The 21443-nt window shown below is 39.8% G+C and overlaps 1 long non-coding RNA gene across 1 annotated transcript; it reads right to left on the reverse strand.

Moving 5' to 3' along the window:
- Window positions 1-2860: 2860 nt before the first annotated feature.
- LOC144211845 (uncharacterized) lies at window positions 2861-21430 on the reverse strand. Its single transcript, XR_013329673.1, has 5 exons — window positions 21281-21430; window positions 15160-15313; window positions 11290-11409; window positions 4472-4599; window positions 2861-2997 (listed from the first exon to the last, which is right to left on the reverse strand). It is a non-coding gene; the product is annotated as an uncharacterized LOC144211845 (long non-coding RNA).
- Between the last annotated feature and the right edge of the window lie 13 nt (window positions 21431-21443).

The following is a 21443-nucleotide window of genomic DNA, read 5'->3' on the forward strand; positions in this document are numbered from 1 at the left end:
CTGGATCAGACCATCTTTGTATATCTCTAACTCCTGCGTACAACACACTCCGAACGCAGACAAAGCCAAAAATAAAGTTAATAAAAACTTGGCCCGAGAACGCTCTTTCTAAACTGCAGGACTGCTTTTCCCGCACCAACTGGGAACTTTTTGAACACAACGACCTCCTGGACTATACAGAAAATGTACTCTCCTACATCAGAAATGGCATTGACAACGTCACTACAAACAAACGGATACGAGTTTTTCCTAATCAAAAACCCTGGATGACCAAAGAGACACAAGCACTTATCAAATGCCGTAACACCGCCTACAGATCGGGGGACAAAAGAAAGTATAGAGCTGCCAGAGCAGAGCTGAAAAGGGGCATAAAGAAGGCCAAGGCAGCATATACTAAGAAAATCGAAGAGCACTTCAAAGAAAACAACCCAAAGAAGATGTGGCAGGGAATACGACATATCACGAACTACAAGAACAATTCCATGTCTGTAAACGCAAATGTCTCACTAGCGGAGGAACTGAACCATTTCTTTGCCCGCTTTGAATCTGACAAATCAAACCAAGTGTCAACGCTCCCACCACCACCCTGCGACAATACACTGGAGTTTCAGGAACAGGAAGTGAGACTGGAAATGCAGTCTGTGAACACCAGGAAGGCTGCTGGTCCTGACGGAATACCTGGCAAAGTGCTCAAAGCCTGTGCTGAACAGCTGGCAGGAGTCTTCACGGACATTTTTAATCGGTCCTTGCAACAATCCATCGTTCCTGCCTGCCTAAAATCTGCCACCATCATTCCTGTCCCCAAAAAGCCAACCATCGGCCGCTTGAACGATTACAGGCCTGTTGCTCTCACGCCTGTGATTATGAAGTGCTTTGAAAAGTTGGTGGCCCGACACATCAGAAAGACAATCCCCCCCTCAGTTGACCCGCACCAGTTTGCTTATAGGGAAAACAGGTCCACCGAGGATGCTATCGCCGTGGCTCTTCACACAGCACTGAGCCACCTGGAGCACCAGGGGAACTATGTGAGGATGCTTTCATAGACTATAGCTCAGCCTTCAACACCATCAAGCCGGACATCCTTAAGGACAAACTCTACCACCTTGGACTATCCTCTTCAATCTGCTGCTGGATAAAGAACTTCTTGACTGGTCGACCACAAACTGTCAGAATGGGTCCACACCTCTCTTCCTCCATCACACTAAACACAGGCTCACCACAAGGCTGTGTACTGAGTCCTCTCCTGTACTCCCTGTACACATACGACTGCACACCAGCCCACCAGTCAAACTCTATCATCAAATTCGCCGATGACACCACTGTGATCGGACTCATCTCAGGCGGGGATGAGTCAGCTTACAGAGACGAGGTCGACAAACTGTCTTCTTGGTGCTCGGCGAACAATCTTACACTGAATACCACAAAGACTAAAGAAATAATCTTGGACTTTCGCAAGCGCAGCACAGACCTGGCCCCACTCCTCATTAACGGAGTATGTGTAGACAGGGTCCAATCGTTCAAATTCCTGGGAGTCCACGTCACGGATAGGCTCTCCTGGTCCACAAACACCACAGTGTTAGTGAAGAAGGCCCAGAAACGACTCCACTTTCTCAGGATACTGAGAAGGGACAAGTTGGACACCAAGCTTCTGGCAACCTTCTACAGAGCCACTGTGGAGAGCATCCTGACTTATGGCATTACAGTGTGGTATACCGGAAGCACGGCAGCAGACAAAAAAGCCATACAGAGGGTGATAAACACTGCCCAGAAGATCGTCGGCTGCTCTCTGCCATCGCTAGAAGACATTGCCAACCCCCGATACCTCAGAAGAGCCGGGTCCATTGTTGGAGACCCATACCACCCTGGACACAGCCTGTTCCAGTTGCTTCCATCTGGCAGACGCTACAGGTCCTACAAAGCACGGACAAACAGGCTCAAGGACAGCTTCTTCCCATCAGCCATCAGGTCTCTGAACCTGCAGCAACACGTGACGTGACGACTACACATATCCCTACTATGAAATTAAGTCAAGTTGAATTGAAGTAACAGGAAGGTCGTTTGGTGCAGATCTACCTTCCACAGGATGACTGAGGGAGGGTAAGTATAAAGACTGAGAGGTAAGTGATCCATCTTATTCTTGTTGGCATCGGTGAGGCAACTTGTAGTCGCCGGAAAATGGCTCTCAAGGCGGAGAGCTAACAAGCATGAATATGTCATAAATAAATGTCATAAATGTGTCTGGCCTGGGAAGACAAACTTGTGGAGAAGCACTATAAAATTTCGTCATACGCTGCTGAGGGTATGATGACTACTAGGCTTTTTGTCAAGTCAATGATGACGACAATGCCTATGTCTGATTTTCATTTTTTTTCATTTTCATTTTTCATATATATATATATATATATATATATATATATATATATATATATATATATATATATATATATATATATATATATATATATATATATATATATATATATATATATATATATATATATATATATATATATATATATATATATATATATATATATATATATATATATATATATATATATATATATATATATATATATATACACATACATACATGCGTACATACGTACATGCGTGCATGCGCGCACGCGTGCACACACACACACACACACACACACACACGCGCACGCGCACACACACACACACACACACACATACACACATACACACATACATACACACACACACACACACACACACACACACACACACACACATACATACATACATACATACACACACACACACACACAATAATATATAAAACCACTCACCCACTCGTCCGCCTACAACTTATGGAGACTAAAAATGCCAAACTCACCACTTAGCTGTGTGATAATGCCTTTTAGACGCCGAACCATCTCAGTTCTCTTAAGAATCTCCTGTCTTCTGACCAACATCAGATTCAACACCAAAATGATGATTAGGGCAGAAGCATTCAACAGCTCGCTACCAGAACTGCAAAACAATGGATAAATGTTATTCAATGATCAACTTAACTTTAGACATTAAGTTCATAACCCCTTTACATTCAATTCACAGCATCACTCGTTTATAACATTAGTTCTCTAAATTATGAAAATGGGAAAAAATAATAGTAAACAATTATGCAGGGACTACTTAACTTCCAAGGATTGGAAATGTGTCAAAGCACAAAGCCCAGATAAAATATAATATTTATTCATCTTCAATACCACCTTTCCTCGAAAGGATTGCAGGGGTTGCTGGAGCCCAACCCAACTGTGTTCAGGCAAAAAGCAGACTACACTATTCTCCAAGATGGCGCCGTTCAAACGGGACATTCGCCCGAGTCTATCCGAGGATAGTGAGATCTTCGGATACATTTCTCTGAGACACCGCCGTTTGACATCGTCGAAATCCACTTTAAATACACTTTCACGTTTTATGGAGGTCTATTTTAATACACATGTTTTATGGAGGTCTATTTTAATACACTTTCACGTTTTATGGAGGTCTATTTTAATACACTTTCCCGTTTTATGGAGGTCTATTTTAATAGACTGACATTTTATGGAGGTCTATGTTGATAGACTTTGACGTTTTATTGAGGTCTATTTCAATAGACTTTGACGTTTTATGGAGGTCTATTTTAATACTACACTGAAGTTTTCTGGAGGTCTATTTTAATACAGTTTCAGGTTTTCTGGAGGTCTATTTTAATACAGTTTCAGGTTTTATAGAGGTCTATTTTAATACAGTTTCAGGTTTTATGGAGGTCTATTTTAATACAGTAAATTGTTCGGTAGAACAGTGTTCTAGACCCTCAATTGTTATTGTAAACAGACAACATATATTACAGTTTTTTTTTGTTATAACATGAATTTCACTCTCTCTCGCTCTACCCGTATTCCATATGGTGTACTGTATACATGGGAAGTAAAAAAAAAAAGAAACTACGTTTTTTTTTTAAGCATTTTTGAAGGGGCGTCCCTACTTCGCAAATTTTCAGTTTTCGCGGGTGGTCTCGATCCCCATTAACCACGATAACCGAGGTTCCACTGTATGTGCTTATGTATATTTATGTGTATGCATGTTTATATGTGCTTATATTTATGTGTATGTATGTGTATGTACACGCGTATATGTACTTATTTTCAGCAACACGCTTATTTATTTGTATATTTATTCATGTATCTATTCATTAACTTACATATTACCTATTTATTTATGTCTAAAATGCCTTTCCTTTTTCTACATCCTCACTCTCTTGCTACTGTGACAACGAAATTTCCCGAACATGGGATGAATAGTCCAATTCAATCCAATCCAATCCAATAGTGTATTTGTTCTCCAGGTAGAGTAATTCTGTTTGTATTACAAAAAAAAAACACAATTTGACCTACTCAACAGTCAAGCATTAAGACAAAAATGTATTAAATTAAACAATCAGGCAGCTCAAAAAAGGACTTACCTGCCCTTTGGCTGACTGCCATAGCAACATACGAATCCAAAGGCCACAAGCAAAGTCATAGCAGCTCCTGGCCAGTGGAGACAGGAATGGCGATTCCCATGGTATAGGAAGCAATTCACCCATTGTTCCTGTGAAAACATTGTAAAATTGTGTTTTTATTGTTATGATTATATTACACCATTATATTACATCATTATATTTTATATCATTGGTCAAAAAATTTGAGACTCTTTATAAATGAAATGAAGGGCAAACGTTTCAAAACTTGCATGTAAGAATCATGTAAAAAATAATAATCACAATAAAGTTTTTTTTTTATATGCTTTACTGAAAAGATAGTTCAGGGATGTTTTACCTTATGGGAGCTAAGAGGCCAAGGTTGGGAAGTTACCAGGTGTTGTATTCCTTTCAAAATAAATTGGATTGAATGGAGAGGAAGGGAGGCCGTTTCAGGAATCCCAGGGTTCTCCTCACCATAAAAGAGCGCCATGTCTTTTATTTTAAGTTTATGTGGATGCCCAAACGGCAAACCTGATAACGTGGGTGTGGATACTAGTGTTCTGTTCGCATTTCTGGGCAGTTAATACCAAAGGAGAGCAGCAAATGCAAAGCTTCTATTAGGAACGAATAGAAATAACTGCTTGCTGTGGAACATCTGATTGCTCAAAAATGAGTGCAGGGTAGAAGTTGAAGTATCTATCTATATATGGGTCATTGATTAAGGAAATGCGGACCAAATTAATCAAGTGCATATTTGTGACTAAGCATTACTATCTGTGGCATACAAGGAAAAGACGTCAGCTACTATCCAAATGGTGACCATGGGCTTATGCAGGAAGGACTAAATGTTTGTATGTCGCTGAAAAAACTTTTCCATCAACAAAGGCTAATGACATTAACCAAAACAAATGACAGCACTTCCTTAAATGTTCCTTACAGGACAATCTGAAATGCCCACACAGGAATCGAACATTTGTTATTCTGCACCACACCAATGGCCATGTGAGATGCCATGACTTTGTAATAAATACACCTTAGACTGGCTGAGGCAGCATTGGTAATTCCTATAACTGAATTTACCGTCAATGGAATATCAGGCAAGATCCTGTAGTTCTTTTTTAATATCATTGAAATTTAATACACTCAGGACAATTTGGCGCTGGTGACGAGTGATAAGCGTGTCGGCCTCAGACCTCTGGGGTCTTGTGTTCAGATCCAGGGCTGGTCCACCTGTGTGAAGTTTGCATGTTCTCCACGGGCCTTTGTGGGTTTCCTCAGGGTACTCCGGTTTCCTCCCACAGTCCAAAAACATGCATCCTAGGCTCCGAGGTATAGGTGTGAGTGTGATTGTGCATGGTTGTCCCTCTCCTTGTGCCTTGCGATCGGGTGGCCATCGATTCAGGGTGTCCCCCGTCTCTGGCCTGGAAACAGCTGGTATAGGCCCCAGCCCCCCCACAATCCTAATGTGGATAAAGCGGTTCAGACAACGAGATGAGTGATGAGATGAGACTTCCTATCGACTAATGACCACGATTAATTCTAAGAATTAGATTACATTAGATTAGAACTTTATTTCCCCCCGTATTCAGGAAATGTTTTGGTTGCAGTAGCAAGACAGACACAAGACACACACAAAACATTGTAGACCTAGGTAAAAAAAAAAGCCACACACAGGAAGCCCACAGAGTGAGGGACCTTCTGCAGACTGAGACTGAGGTTACCACACACTGGGCTAAGATAAGCAAGATCCGGGTTTCCCAACCTTTTTCGAGCGGTGGCACACTTTTTGCATTAGAAAAAATGCAAAGGGACACCGCCATCTGAAAATATTTTCATTTAAAACAATGTTGCCTATAGTAACAATAGTCATTCTCATCAAAGTTTTATCAGCAGGAATCACCACAGATACTACGAATTGTCCGCAGTTTACTACGCCAGTTTATAGAAAATTACAAAATCCGCATTTTCTATGAAAACAACGAAAATAACAAAAATCAAGCAATGTGTCACGCGATCGGTGTTTCGAAATGTTACGCTTGCTTTTAATAACTTTTTTCAGTTCAAATTCGCCAAAGAAGATGGCACAAATCGAAACTACATCCACGTGACATATCCGTTTAGGTCACGTGGATGTAGTTTCGATAGATTAATGAAACAGCATAGAAGTACCATAGCCATGGCTTCCAAGCGAAGACGAGAGAACTAGGTTACTGATATTTTGCCATCGAAAAAAAATAAAACAAACTACAACCTGCAAAAGTTCAAGACGGAATACAGTATTACATATCCGCGTTTAGGGCCATCCACCGAGAGATAATTATTTGCATACTGTAAATATTGCAACATGAAAACTGTCGCTTTGCTTGACAAACACTGAATACAGTATTACATATCCGCGTTTAGGGCCATCCACCGAGAGATAATTATTTGCATACTGTAAATATTGCAACATGAAAACTGTCGCTTTGCTTGACAAACACTTGCTGGAAGTGAAAGTGGATTATGAGATTAGTATTTTATTTGAGAAAAATGATAAAAGACTTTGTATTGGTGAAAATGTTTATCAGTACATGAAAGAGCAAGAAATGCCTGAAAAAAGTGACTGCCATCTTAGAAGTGTGAGAAAAATTTATAAAACTGCAGTGAAATATGTAAAAGAAATTCCAATGAAGAACAAATTGCTCAAACATGCTGAGGTAGCTGATCTCAGTGAAAGATAACATTATTATAAAATGACAACGTCACTTGGCAATTGCTTGTTCATATTGTATCTGTTTTTGTAAGTATAGAAACATCGTTGTCATAAGACACTTGCTCCGAGTTTTGTTGTTGTCATGGAGACTTGATACTGATTAATCAGACTGTGCCCAAAGTTTGGTCGTCGTCATGGAGACCTGTCACTGATTAATCAGACTTTGCCCAGAGTTTAGTAGTCATAGAAACCATACTATACCCTGTTTTCCTGTATAAAGACTGACCCAGTGTTGATTGAGAGAGAATTGCGAGGACGACAGACTGAGCGGTTCACAGCTGTTTGAGCTTTATACCCCCATTCTGCAGTCCGTTAATAAACCTATTACCTATTACTGTATTTTCACGACTATAAAGCGCACTGCATTATAAGACGCACCCTCAATGAATGACATTTTTCCCACATATAAGGTGCACTGGATTATAAGGCACCCTGTCTATTTTGTAAAAAAAATCTAAGAGTTAAGTGCGCCCTATAGTGAAAATACAGTAGGTTTTTTTGCAGGATTTTTTTGTTTTTATTCTAAGTGGAGGCCACTATTGGTTGAAGTATTATTGTTTATTCAATATATTTTGTTGCATTTATCAGTGTCAGTACAGATTTTGTTGTTTTCCAGCTTTATTAAACTTCAAACTTGACTGTAGAAGCTAAATAACATTGTGGGGCTTTTTCTGTATTACTATTATAAATATAGTTGTATTAAGTCATTTCTTTGTTAAATCATTCTCTTATTATTCTCAAAGTGTTGCGAGGTCAGGCGAGGTTTCAGACCAGCCATGGGAGTAAGGAGTAGGCCGGAAAAATCACAGTCACCCGACATTACCATTTCGTGATTACTAAGAAATGATTAATAACATACATATTATAAAAACGGGGGAATGTTGGGTTTATTCTGTATTACTATTATAAATATAGTTGTATTAAGTCATTTCTTTGTTAAATCATTCTCTTATTATTCTCAAAGTGTTGCGAGGTCACCAATAACCGCCAAGTCATCTTTAACCTGGACTGCCTGTTCCAGGATGTTTATACAAACAATGCACCCAATCTGAGTCTTCAAAATTCGGTGGTCCCTTTTGTAACGAGGCCAGGGTCATTTGGCCAATAACAAGAATGTTATTCTGTTATTTACAACATAGTAACGCACTTCGGGTTTTTCTTTGTGTAATTGTTATATGATTCTTAGGTCAAGGGAAGGCATAATTGTTCTAATCCAAATGTTGTTTGGTCTATTCTCCTGCCTTGTTATTGGTAAAATACTTTGATTGTTATTGTATTTCCAGATGTTGTTTTTTACTCATATGATCAACAACTCTGTAAATTGTTTTGATTGATGGCAATAAGAGTCGTAAGAAAATGTCTATTCGAGGAGACGTTCTGAAGTTGTAGGAGAAACTCTGGCTTGTTGAATCTCCCCTCTGAGGTTTTATCCGTGATCCATTCTATTTAATTAAATGTCAATAATTGAATAAGATGTCTGCCTGCAGTTATTGATAATTACGAACGAGGGTAATTATTAATGAACCTAACAACCATATTTTCCATATATAAGGCGCACCACATTATAAGGCGGATCGGATTATAATTACATTAGAAAGGCAAATTTTATTTTTTTCCATATATAAGGCGCACTGGATTATAAGGCACCCTGTCTATTTTGGAGAGAATTTATGACATTTAAGTGTGACTTATAGTCGTGAAAATATAGTAAATTGATCTCACTCTTTCGTAACCTGCTCCTAAAGTTGTATTTTCAGATCTATCACTCAGGATCATCAAAAAAATTCCTTCACAAGTGTAAGGTACTTCAGGGGTTTCCTCCCACATCACAAAAATATGTAGGGTAGGTTGGTTGTGCTTTGTCTTCAAATCAGAGGCTGTTGCAGCTGATCACAAAACAACCCAACTAGTGTGTCCATCTGGGGCGGCGAGGAGTAAGTCACCGTATTTACTCGCATGTAAGACGAACTCTCAAAATTGCCTTAAAACTGGTGAATTTTGTAATTTTCTCGCGTCAGCTGTCAGGTTCTTTAACAAAAATGTGTTAAGACCTAATGTATGCATGCGTGACATCTATGTGTATGTACACATGTGTATGTGTATATGTACACGTATGTGTATGTGTATATGTACACGTATGTGTATGTGTATATGTACACGTATGTGTATGTGTATATGTACACATATGTGTATGTGTATATGTACACGTATGTGTATGTGTATATGTACACGTATGTGTATGTGTATATGTACACGTATGTGTATATGTGTGTATGTGTGTATGTGTGTGTATGTGCGTGTATGTGTGTGTATGTGTGTATATGTGTGTATGTGTGTATATGTGTGTATATGTGTGTATATGTAAAATATGTGTATATGTACACGTATGTGTATGTGTGTATGTGTGTATGCATGTGTATGTGCGTGTATGTGTGTGTATGTGTGTATATGTGTGTATATGTGTGTATATGTGTGTATATGTGTGTATATGTAAAATATGTGTATATGTACACGTACGTGTAGGTATATGTGTGTGTATGTGTGTGTATGTGTGTGTATGTGTGTGTATGTGTGTGTATATATGTGAGTGTTTGTGTGTATATATGTGTGTATGTGTGTATATATGTGTGTGTATATATGTGTGTATATATGTGTGTATAATGATGATTGGTTCATTAATAATTACCCTTCTTTGTAATTATCAATAACTGCAGTATGTGTGTGTGTATGTGTGTAGGTGTATGTGTGTGTATGTGTATGGTTATGTGTATGGTTATGTGTATGAGTATGTGTATGTGTATGTGCATGTGTATGTGCGTATGTGTATGTGCGTATGTGTATGTGTATGTGTGTATGTGTATGACATACACATACACACATACACACACGTGTACATACACATGTATGTGTATGTATTTGTATGTATGTGTATGTATGTGTATGTATGTGTATGTATGTGTGTGTATGTATGTGTATGTATGTGTGTGTATGTATGTGTATGTATGTGTGTGTATGTATGTGTATGTATGTGTGTATGTATGTGTATGTATGTATGTGTATGTGTATGTGTATGTGTATGTGTATGTATGTGTATGTGTATGTATGTGTATGTGTATGTGTATGTGTATGTGTATGTGTATGTATGTGTGTGTGTATGTATTGTGTATGTATGTGTATGAATGTGTATGAATGTGTATGAATGTGTATGTATGTGTATGTATGTGTATGTATGTGTATGTATGTGTATGTATGTGTATGTATGTGTATGTATGTGTATGTATGTGTATGTATGTCTATGTATGTGTATGTATGTGTATGTATGTGTGTGTATGTGTGTGTATGTGTGTGTATGTGTGTGTATGTGTGTACGTGTGTGTACGTGTGTGTACGTGTGTGTACGTGTGTGTACGTGTGTGTACGTGTGTGTACGTGTGTGTACGTGTATGTACGTGTATGTACGTGTATGTACGTGTATGTACGTGTATGTACGTGTATGTACGTGTATGTACGTGTATGTACGTGTATGTATGTGTATGCGTGTGTATGCGTGTGTATGCGTGTGTATGCGTGTGTATGCGTGTGTATGCGTGTGTATGCGTGTGTATGCGTATGTATGCGTATGTATGTGTATGTATGTGTATGTATGTGTATGTATGTGTATGTATGTGTATGTATGTGTATGTATGTGTATGTATGTGTATGTATGTGTATGTATGTGTGTGTATGTGTGTGTATGTGTATGTACGTGTATGTATGTGTATGTACGTGTATGTACGTGTATTTATGTGTATGTACGTGTATGTACGTTTATGTATGTGTATGTGTATGTATGTATATGTATGCATGTGTATGTGTATGCATGTGTATGTGTATGCATGTGTATGTGTATGTATATGTATGTGTGTATGCATGTGTATGTGTATGTGTACGCGTATGTGTATGCGTATGTGTATGTGTATGTGTATGTATATGTATGTATGTGTATGTGTATGTGTATGTATGTATATGTACGTGTATATAGCTATGGCTATAGCTATATCTATATCTACTACTAATGTACACATACTTTTACAGAGGTCCATTTGAATGCTGTCTTCTGGTGGTGGTCCAGTAGGTTGCTTAGCTGATCCCTGAGTTTAGTCAGAGCTTGGTGAGTCAACAAGCCCAAAGCAACAGGATTTTCTCCCTATAACAGGGCAAAAGACATTTTCATTTTTATCCCTGAACAGCCTCCTCTGGTAGATTACAGATAGGGCTGGACTATATGACCTAAAAATAAAATCTACAATGTTTTCATTAAAAAAACACACAAATAATAGACAAGATATTGTCAGATGTTTACCTCACTCCTTTTTAAAAGTAAACAAAGAAAAAAAAAACATATTTAATAAAAGATTGAAACAAATATATCAGTGATTTTGGGATTGATTGTGGATGATTACATAAATTGCCAAATTGTTAGTCACTGTGATTATTAAAAAATAAGTCTGGAAGACGAAATGAACAACAGGCAAACTGTATAAATATATTGTCTATATCTTTGAACAGTATAATATTTTAACATATTGCTATGAGCCCTGCCTTTGAGTGAGGGAAACAAGGGAAAGTTTCCACGACGGGGGAGACTGACCATGCGCAAGAGAACTGAAGAGCACTGTGCAGAGACAGGGTATATAAAAATGAGATGGAAAGCCAAAATGTTGAAAATAAATTGTAGCCAAAACAAATGTTTGGAGAAGAAAAAAATTAATAGCCTCACAATGAAGGCAACAAATACTGTATAAATAAATATTGTTTGGCTCCAGTTTTTTACGAAGGTCTACAATTTCTTTTGTGTCTGTCTTGCTAGTGCAACCCAGAACATTTCCCAAATATGGGCTGAAATAGTTCTAATCTAATCAAATCTATTTGCCTACTATCCAAATGACTACCTTGACAAAAACACATAGCAGGCAACAACAATAAAATGTTTATTTTCCCTGCAATGCATCATGGAAAGCAGTGTTTCCCAACGAGTGTGGCGGAGTTGTGTTTTTTTCCTCCAGTCGGACTTGTCCCCGAGATTGCCCATTGAGTTCACCTCTCATTTCCTCACCTCTAGTGTATCTCCTGCTTGCTGCCTCATGTGACTCAGTTGTTTCTGATTTTCTCGCAACCCATGCCTGTCAATTTAAACCCTTTGTATTTGTCAGTCCTTGTCGGATCTTGTACACCCAGATGTTTCCATGTATATCGCCATGTCCTGTGCTCTTCGATTCCCCACGTTCTATGGACCCTGCGGGAAGCAATCAGGGTGAGCACCAACGACAGCTGAAGCTGGAGCTGAAGAAAACAGTAGCAGAGTAGAACTCCTCGACTCCGTTGCTGGTAAACGCCGACAACACTTCCATCTTATCCCAGGATGAAATGGTTGGTCAGAAGCGTTGCCTCTTTTCCCAGCCCCTTTCTCCAGCTCCGAATTACGGACGACACCGAGGTGTTGCTCCTTCTACTGCGCATTGTAACAGCTCGTCCCATGTGTGTGACAGCGTAGGCATGGCTGGATGATTCCAAAAAAAGAAGTAACAGAAAGAAGCCAGGCTAACAGAACAAAGAAAGTTGTAAAAACATTAAAGAAAAAGTATAAAGTACAAAGTAACGTAAAAAGTAATGTATTAAGAAATATTAAAATGTAATTAAAAAAAAGATAGGAGGGCAGTAAAACACGAAAAACAAAAGGGTGGACAGAGCTATTGCCACTAGCTTACGCGTGACGGCGCCATCTTGGATTTTGGAGGGGAAAACTGAGGCGTGACTCTTCGCGAGTCGTGGAGGACGACTGCCCACCCCGAGACGGGGTTGAGCACTGGAAGGAATGGGACAGTTTTCAACACTTTGGCTCTCAAGTCGACACTCCATTCGTCGGCAACGCTTCCTGCTTCCCGCTCGCCAGTGCCGATTCAAGGTCCTTGCTGACCTAACGCATCGTCATTGGATCCAAATGATCCGGTCCAAATAACTTCGGATCCTGCGTTCGCTCAGTTATTTTTTTCCACTTCGAAACCATGGCTCATCACACAGCCATTGGTTTGTTTATAGCAGCTATACCTGCCTGTCATTCCACCGTGGTGATAGAAAAGTGTGGTACATACAGGCTAAGACGCAAATCATTGTAGACAAAAATGTTGAAATGTGATATTTATTCTTCACATTTTTCCATCATTGGAAAACATTGTCATTTTTTTCCCAACCTACAGAAATGTTAAAACAAAATATATATTTTAAATCGGTGATTGCACTAACAGATGGGTGAAAAGCTTTCTTTCTATGGGTTGTAACTAAAACACGGTGTGGCCGTTTTCGAAATAATTTTCCCACCCCAACAAACAAAAAGGCTAGACGAGAAGACTCGCTGCTATCATACCATCTTGAACCCATGGGCAGGGAGGTTTACACTGCATACAACGCATGTAATGAACCTGCGTGGCCCTGTAACACATATAGGTTGTCACAAGTGAAGGAGTCCGAGAATTAAACTAATGACACCGCGGAAAGTCCCCGTGATTAAGTGTTAATCGCATAGTGGAGGTCAAGGCTTCATTAAGACGTGAAACAAACAAAGCTGAGCCCGCAGCAACAAAATTGATGGCATAAAACTGCACTTCAGATGATCTGCTCGGAAGTAGAATCTTAGAAATCAGAAGCAAGGCTCTCCAGAAGATATATTAATGTGACATTAAGAAAGGGAATGGCACCCATTTCAAACGGAAGACAAAACGCACTAGTCCTCAAACACACATTCAGAACAGTCTCCTACCTCCAGTATGGGCAAAAACTGTATCGAATTGATCTAAATATGGAATGAAAATTGCCCAAAAAATGGCCAGAACAAAAGTTTGCAGTTCTCCGACCAATTTCACTCCATTTGAGGCATTGCAAAGGCAACAGTTCCCGAGGCCGCAGCAACGGGAATGGAGATGGAGCCGCTCAGATGTAAACCGTACTTCATGGGAATCTTCCGTTGTGTCTGAATACTTTAAAGACAGGTGGGAAAAAAAGGAGAGGAACGCGGCCGTGCCAGATGAAATCTATACAGCACTGTGGGGTTTTAAAAGGTCTTAAAGAGGATGTAAAAAGCTATGGGTAAAGCTTTAAATACTAAACACACAAACTCATGCAGGGGGTGGGAGGTTTTGTCCATGATGGACATCATCTGAGACCTGTGCAGTACGGTAAAGGTTATGAAAATATAGTCAGGTATTGGGAGCAATGGTCGAAGTCATGAAATTATGTCAGAATCGAGAGGATTGGATCATCAATGGAATACAGAGGAGGTGCCGTAGGGGCAGGCGGAAGAGCTTCTGTGGAAGGTTTTTCCCGCACAAAGAACATGGTGATGGGGAGTTGTGATCACTGTTTCTTTTTTTTCTATAGATATTCTTTTGCACAAGAACATGACACTGTAAAGACGATTGACAAATGTAATCGCTCTGGGACCCTCTGTTGCAAACTGCCATATAGGGCTACAATCTTCAACCTCATTCTCCACTGCCTCCTCTGCCTACTCTGCCTTCTTCCTCAATCCCCAATTGAATCATTTCGATGAGGTCTTCATCAGTTTCGAGGGTTGACTGGCTCTCGAGCATTGTGTTGACGCCCTCTAGTCATGTCTAAATAGCCTTCAGTGGCAACCACCAAAGCCAGATTCACAGCCTTATCGACGACTGATATATACATACATACAGTTGAGGCCAAAAGTTTCTATACGAATTATAGAGAGAGAGAGAGAGACAGAGAGAGAGAGAAACAGAGAGGGAGAGACTGAGATAGAGAGAGACTTTTAAATAGGTAAAAATGGAACTTCCATTAGTTTATTAATGCTTCCCAACTTGATTTTAACACTTTGTCATACATGCATAACAGCACAGGCAGATTTAAACAATGTGGTTTAACTCACCTCCATTATTTCCTTTGACTCCATGGAAACAGGAACCACTCCACAAGCAGTGCTTCTTTAACAGTCAACACCACCTGACATTCCTGTCAGTGTATGCCAGAACTCAGCTTGGACAGAAAGTGCTTTCAGGTACACTCCGCTCAGCCTGCGCATGCTGGGTCAAGTTAGAACAAGAAACCAGTTCAGCTTAGGTGCCTTATCTGAAAACACTTCACTCCTTCTCCTCTGTACAAATGTACACATGCAAAAAAAACCTTTGGCTGTAAAAATTGGGCCCAAAGTTAACTTTCTCCTAAATCTTATATTTTGCCTTTAATTTTCATACTTACAATTGACCATGCACCTGATAATCTGGTGCGCCTTATATATGAATAAATATTGAGCCTTAACAGGTCTCCCAACTACAGTAAGCAGGCGCCGAGTCCATTTTCTCTGTAGAAGTATTGTGTGGTGCATGCTGGGATATCCACCCTAAAACCTCTATTTAGACGGCATGCCGTTCTACTTTTCAAACTTTCCCCCATAGTGTCGTTCCATTAGAGGTCCCGTGCACTTAGAGGGTGCCGCTCTATTTTCGGCTTGCTGGTCAGAATTTTGAGAAGATGCGGTAAATTTTATGGATGGAATGGAATGAGAAACCAGGTAACATATTCATACCTATTTAACAAAAGGCACAAATACAAGGTTTTTACTGGTATGTAATTACAAATTCAAAAATCGAAAATCAAGTGACACGTCACTGTTGCTGCCGTCCACACCAGCGGGTGCTCGGACGTTTGGTTGTACTTTATCTAGCCATTTTACAATGTACTCACGCCATCATCACCAACAAATATATGAAAGTCCTCATTTTCTGTGTCCGAATTGAAAAATTGTCCAAATGAGCAATTGAAAACGCTGTGTTCCCTCTCTTTGTCAGGGTCACTGTCATTGCCGTGTGGCTCCACAATGACGGACTACGCCAGAAATACGACATGACAGGTGTTGGGTTTATTCTCTATTACTATTATACATATATGTGTAGTAATTAATTTCTTTGTTAAATCATTAAAAGTCTTTCTATTGTTCGGCTCGAGGTCATAAACTGCCGCCTAGTCAACTCTCACATGGACTTATCCAAGGCAAAGAGACGCCGAGGTCTAACAACAGATACGGATATCTGCCACTTCCATTACACTCGGGTCACTTCGGGCTTCTTTATGTAATTGTTATATGATTGTTAGGTCAAATGAAGGCGTGATTGTTTTATCCCAAATGCCTCAAAGCCGTATGCAAAATACTGTTCGAGAGGATACTTTTGAAGATCTCCTCCCTTAAGGTTTCTTATCTGTGATCCAATCTATTTAATTAAATGTCAATAATTGAATAAGATGTCTGCCTGCAGTTATGAATAATTACAAAGGGTAATTATTAATGAACCTATCCGGCCTAACCCGGCCAAAACGAAGGTAAAAAAAAGAAGCTTAAAACAAAACTAGATTTCAGTTTTGTGTAAAGTTAAATTAAACGTATGTTTGAGAGTGTCTGCATATATTAATCCAAGTTAATTTAAATTTGTTTGTTGCGTTTACCAGTGCGTTGTCGTGGAAATATCCTGTTTTTGGTGTTTTTTCAGTGTTGGAACAAATTAATTTGTTTTCAATTCATTCCAATGGTTTCCCATTGGAATGAATTGAAAACAATTTAATTTTATTAAATTAATTAATTCTCTGTCTCGAAACGGATTACGTTCGTATGTCGAGGTAGCACTGAATTGTTGTTGATTTAAAGCCATTTTCAAGACGGACTATGCCAGAAATACGACATGACAGGCTCGACTTTCATTAGCGTCGATGGCGATAGAAAAGAAGGAAGAAAGAAAGGAGGATGAATATTGTGTACAGTTAAAAAGGATTTCTGGTGAGGAAAATATTCCGAAATAATATTTCAATTGTGGGCCCAGTTTTGATATCTGAAAAGCTCCAGTGTTTGTATTTGAGCGCAAGTGTTTGTATTTAATCACTAAATGCTGCTAGGAAGTGGATTTTACCCCATTTTAGTGCAATTTTTGCCATTTTGCCATTGACATCCATCGCTGTCTTTTCCTGGGAAAATCAGCCCCTGGCCTGGTTGTAATGTCTCAAGAGCTCCAGTATTTGTATTTAATCAATAAATGCTCAAGAAGTGGATTTTAACCCATTTTAGTGCATTTTTTGCCATTTCGCGTATGGACGTATCGACGTTCATCGCTGTCTTTTTCCGGGGGAAATGATACTCCGGGCCGGGTTCTGATGTATAAAAAAAACTCCAATATTTGTATTTAATCAATAAATGCTGCTTTCGGCTGGATTTTACCACATTTTTGGGCAATGTTTGCCCGTAAGCCATTGATGTTCATCGCTGTCTTTTCCCGGGAAAATAACCCTCTGGCCCGGTTGTGATGTCTGAAAAGCTCCAGTATTTATATTTAATCATTAAATGCTGCTAGGACGTGGATTTTAACCCATTTTAGTGCATTGATTTATTGATTATGTGTCGCAGCTTTAGCTGCAGTAGAGGTTTTATAACCATAAAATAGTTTTTGAGGGTTGGATTAATTGGTTGAAGGCGCTACGAGAAAATGCACGGACCGCCACTGCTAGACACACAGACACGTAGTAGTTATAGACAGCGTTATGATCGCAATTTTGTTCGTCGAACAGCCAGGTTTTAAGATGATGGGTGAAGAGGTTCAGAAACGGGAGTTCACGTATTTTAATTGGTATTGAGTTCAGGGTATGCAAAGAAGGTGCCACGATTGAATGCACTCTTGAGGAGAACTACACAGTGAGCTCTAGAGCCAGTCCTCGTTGCTGTGTTGGAATTTTTTTGTACAAAATCTTGCATTGAAGGAGGGGCTCCTTTGCTAGCTGCCTCCCATAGCTCGCTAACTTTGCAGCATCATTGTCACTTTCTGGAAGCAAATGAGAGGCCAATGAGGTGTTGGGAGATAGCTAACTATACCAGGAAATAAAAAGATAAAATACCAAATGAATAGGTGTGCATGAGGGTAATCTCAGAGGAGTGTTGCTCATTGATATGATTGTCAAGTGAACCTGACTTTCATGCTTACTGTGGGGAGGGAACTTCAAGATCAACTCTTACATAAATTGGACGCTTTAAGTAAAGTGCCATGAAAAAGTATTTGTCCCCTACCCGATTTCTGTGTTTTTGGCATATTTATCACACACAAGAGACCATCAAATCAATTTTCATACTACTGAGGGATTGTGCGGATAAGCTTAAAAGAGTGATTCTGCTTAAGCTTGGTCTCAGTCTGCAGAAATTATCCACCTTGTGGAACACTTCCTATGTGTGGTTCCAGCTCTAACAAACTCTAGAATGTATTTTTTTGTGTATGTATCCATTTTGGCTACTGCAACCAAGATGGCAATGCTCAAGTGGAAGCCGGTAGCGCTACCAGCGTTCACTCTTAGTCGTTTTAGGTTTTTGCTGCTTTTCTGACTACTGTCTTGCTACTGCAACCCAGGAAATTTCGCAGATACGGGAAGAAATAAAGTTCCAATCCAATCCAATGACACACAACTAAAGGAAAGAGAAAATGCAGTTTTTAAGTGATATTATTTAACAAGGCAAAAAAAATCCACTTATCTGGCCCTCTGAAGAAAAGTAATCACCCCTCTGTTAAATCACAAAATGACTGTGCTTTATCACAATTGTAGGAAAGCTGAGTTTAATTTCACAGGCCACACCTGATTACCACCAAGTGTTGAATCAAGAAAACATTTAAATACATAAAATGTATCAGTGAAGTAGCATCACGCCACGATCCAACGACATTCAAGAAAAAATGCACACACAAAAAAATCAGTCTAGAATAGGTTACAAAGATATGGTTTGGGGGCTCCAGCAAACCATTGTCAGAGCCATTATCCACAAACGGGGATAACTGGAAACAACGGCAAACCTTCCCTGCAGGGGTTGGATAGCTAAAATTACTCCAAGAGTGCGACAACAATTCAGGTAGAAGGTGTCAAAATAACCTAGAAAAACATTGAAAGAACTGCAGGCCTCGCTGGCCTCAGTAAAGAGCAATGTTGATGACTTGACCCCAAGAAAAACGCTGACCTAAGCTGGCATTCAAGGCAAAAAACATTACTATCCAAAAAGAATATTAATTCTCGTCTTACGTTTTCCAAAAAACATCTTGATGATCCTCTACACCAGTGCTTCTCAAATAGTGGGGCGCGCCCCCCTGGGGGGGCGTGGTGCGATACCTGGGGGGGGGCCATGTAACCCTGGGGAACATGATTTTATTTGGCCGTACTAGTATAAAGTGTAATTGTGCATCGACTACAGTAGCTGGCAGTGGCGCTCTCATTTATTTTTTATTTCAGGCATTGATGCACTTAAAATCTTTTCTGTTGCAAACTTAAAACAAGATTTAATAAAGTTATTCTTTGTAAGTTTGACTATATTTCTTTCTTTTTTTTCCTTTTCTCTAATGTTAATAAGGATAACATGTTGTACTTAAAACAATTTTATAAAATGATTTTATTTATAGTCACGGTGGGAAGTGGGGGGGGGGGGCGCAGATAGTTTTCTTCTTGCTGGGGGGGGGCTAACAGAAAATAATTGAGAAGCACTGCTCTACACTTTTGGAAAAACATTCTGTGGACTGATGAGTCAAAAGTTGAACTTATTGGAAGGCGTGCAGCCCGTTACATTTGGTGAAAAAAATGGCACAGCACTGAATCAAAAGAACACTATACCAACAGTGACGCATGGTGATGGTCTGGAGCTGCTTTGCTACCAAAGAACCAGGACGACATGCTGTAATTGAAGCAAGAATGAATTCTGGTGTCAACCAACACGTTTTGAAGGAAAACGTCCGCCCTTTAGTTGTTTGTGCGCTAAAACTCCAGTGCTCTTGGAGCATGCAGCATGATAACGATCCAAAGCACACCAGCAGGTCGACCTCTGAATGGCTAACAAAAAGTTAAGGTTTTGGAGTGGCCAGGTCAAAGTCTGGATTGAAATCCTATTGAAATGCTGTGGTATTTTCTGAAACGGGCTGTTCATGCCATTACAAAATACCTCTATAAATTGCAGAATTAGAACAGTTCTGCAAAGAGTGGGCCAAAATTCCTCGCAGGCATTGTGAAAGACTCATCACAAATTATCGTAAACGCTTGATTTCAGATATTGCTGCCAATGGTGGCACAACCTGTTATTAGGTTCAGTGGGCAATTATTTTTTTCACAGAGGGCCAGACAAGACTGTAATTTTTTTCTGTCTTGGTAAATGAAATCATCATTTAGAAACTGCATTTTCTATTTCGCGGCCCGGTGGAGCGAGTGGTTAGCGCCGGCCTCACAGTCCAGGGGTCCTGGGTTCAAATCTAGGTCACATCCACCTGTGTGGAGTTTGCATGTTCTCCCCAGGCATGCGTGTGTTTCCTCCCACATTCCAAAAACATGCATGGTAGGCTGATTGGACACTCTAAAATGGCCCTAGGAATGGGTGTGAATGTGCATGGTTGTCTCCCTAATTGTGCCCTGCAATTGGCTGACCACCAATTCAGGGTGTCCCCCACCTCTGGCCCGAAGTCAGCTGGGATAGGCTTCAACACACCCAGCGACCCTAATGAGGACAAAGCAGTTCAGAAAATGAGATGAGAGATGGAGGAGAATTTCCAGTTCACAACCACCCACCACCCCACGACCCCAATGAGGAGGAAACAGTACAGGAAATGAGATGTGAGATGGGAGAAAAATTCAATTTACCACCCACCAACCCGCCACCCCGCTACCATAATGAGGATACCCGATTACGAATAATGAATGAATGAATGAAGGAATGAACGAATATATGTAATAATCGTTAGACGACTCGACTAAACGTAAAGTTAGTCGAAGGAAAAATAATCGTTTGAGACAGCCCTACTGTAGACCATCTCGAACAACAATCTAACTTGAAAAAAATAAATCTATACATTACTGCATTTTTGTTCCTTTTACATCAACACCTTAAGAAGTCCCCAATGTCACTTTAAACACATGAAAACGCGGGTTCGATGCGATCGGTATAAACAAGAGCTTAAAAAAAACATCCAAATAACAATACTAGTTCGTTAACTTACCCATTGATTATTGCACCCAACTTGAAAGTATCATTTATAAATACTCTTGTCATTACCTCCGTAAAGCAACTAGGTTTTGAGCGACATGTAGCAAAGCACTATTCATGCTTGAGTGTCCTGATTGGATAACGACTTCCTCCTCTGCGTCACACCAGCAACAATC

This window comes from Stigmatopora nigra, chromosome 18 (genome assembly GCF_051989575.1).
Source record: "Stigmatopora nigra isolate UIUO_SnigA chromosome 18, RoL_Snig_1.1, whole genome shotgun sequence".
NCBI lineage: Eukaryota > Metazoa > Chordata > Actinopteri > Syngnathiformes > Syngnathidae > Stigmatopora > Stigmatopora nigra.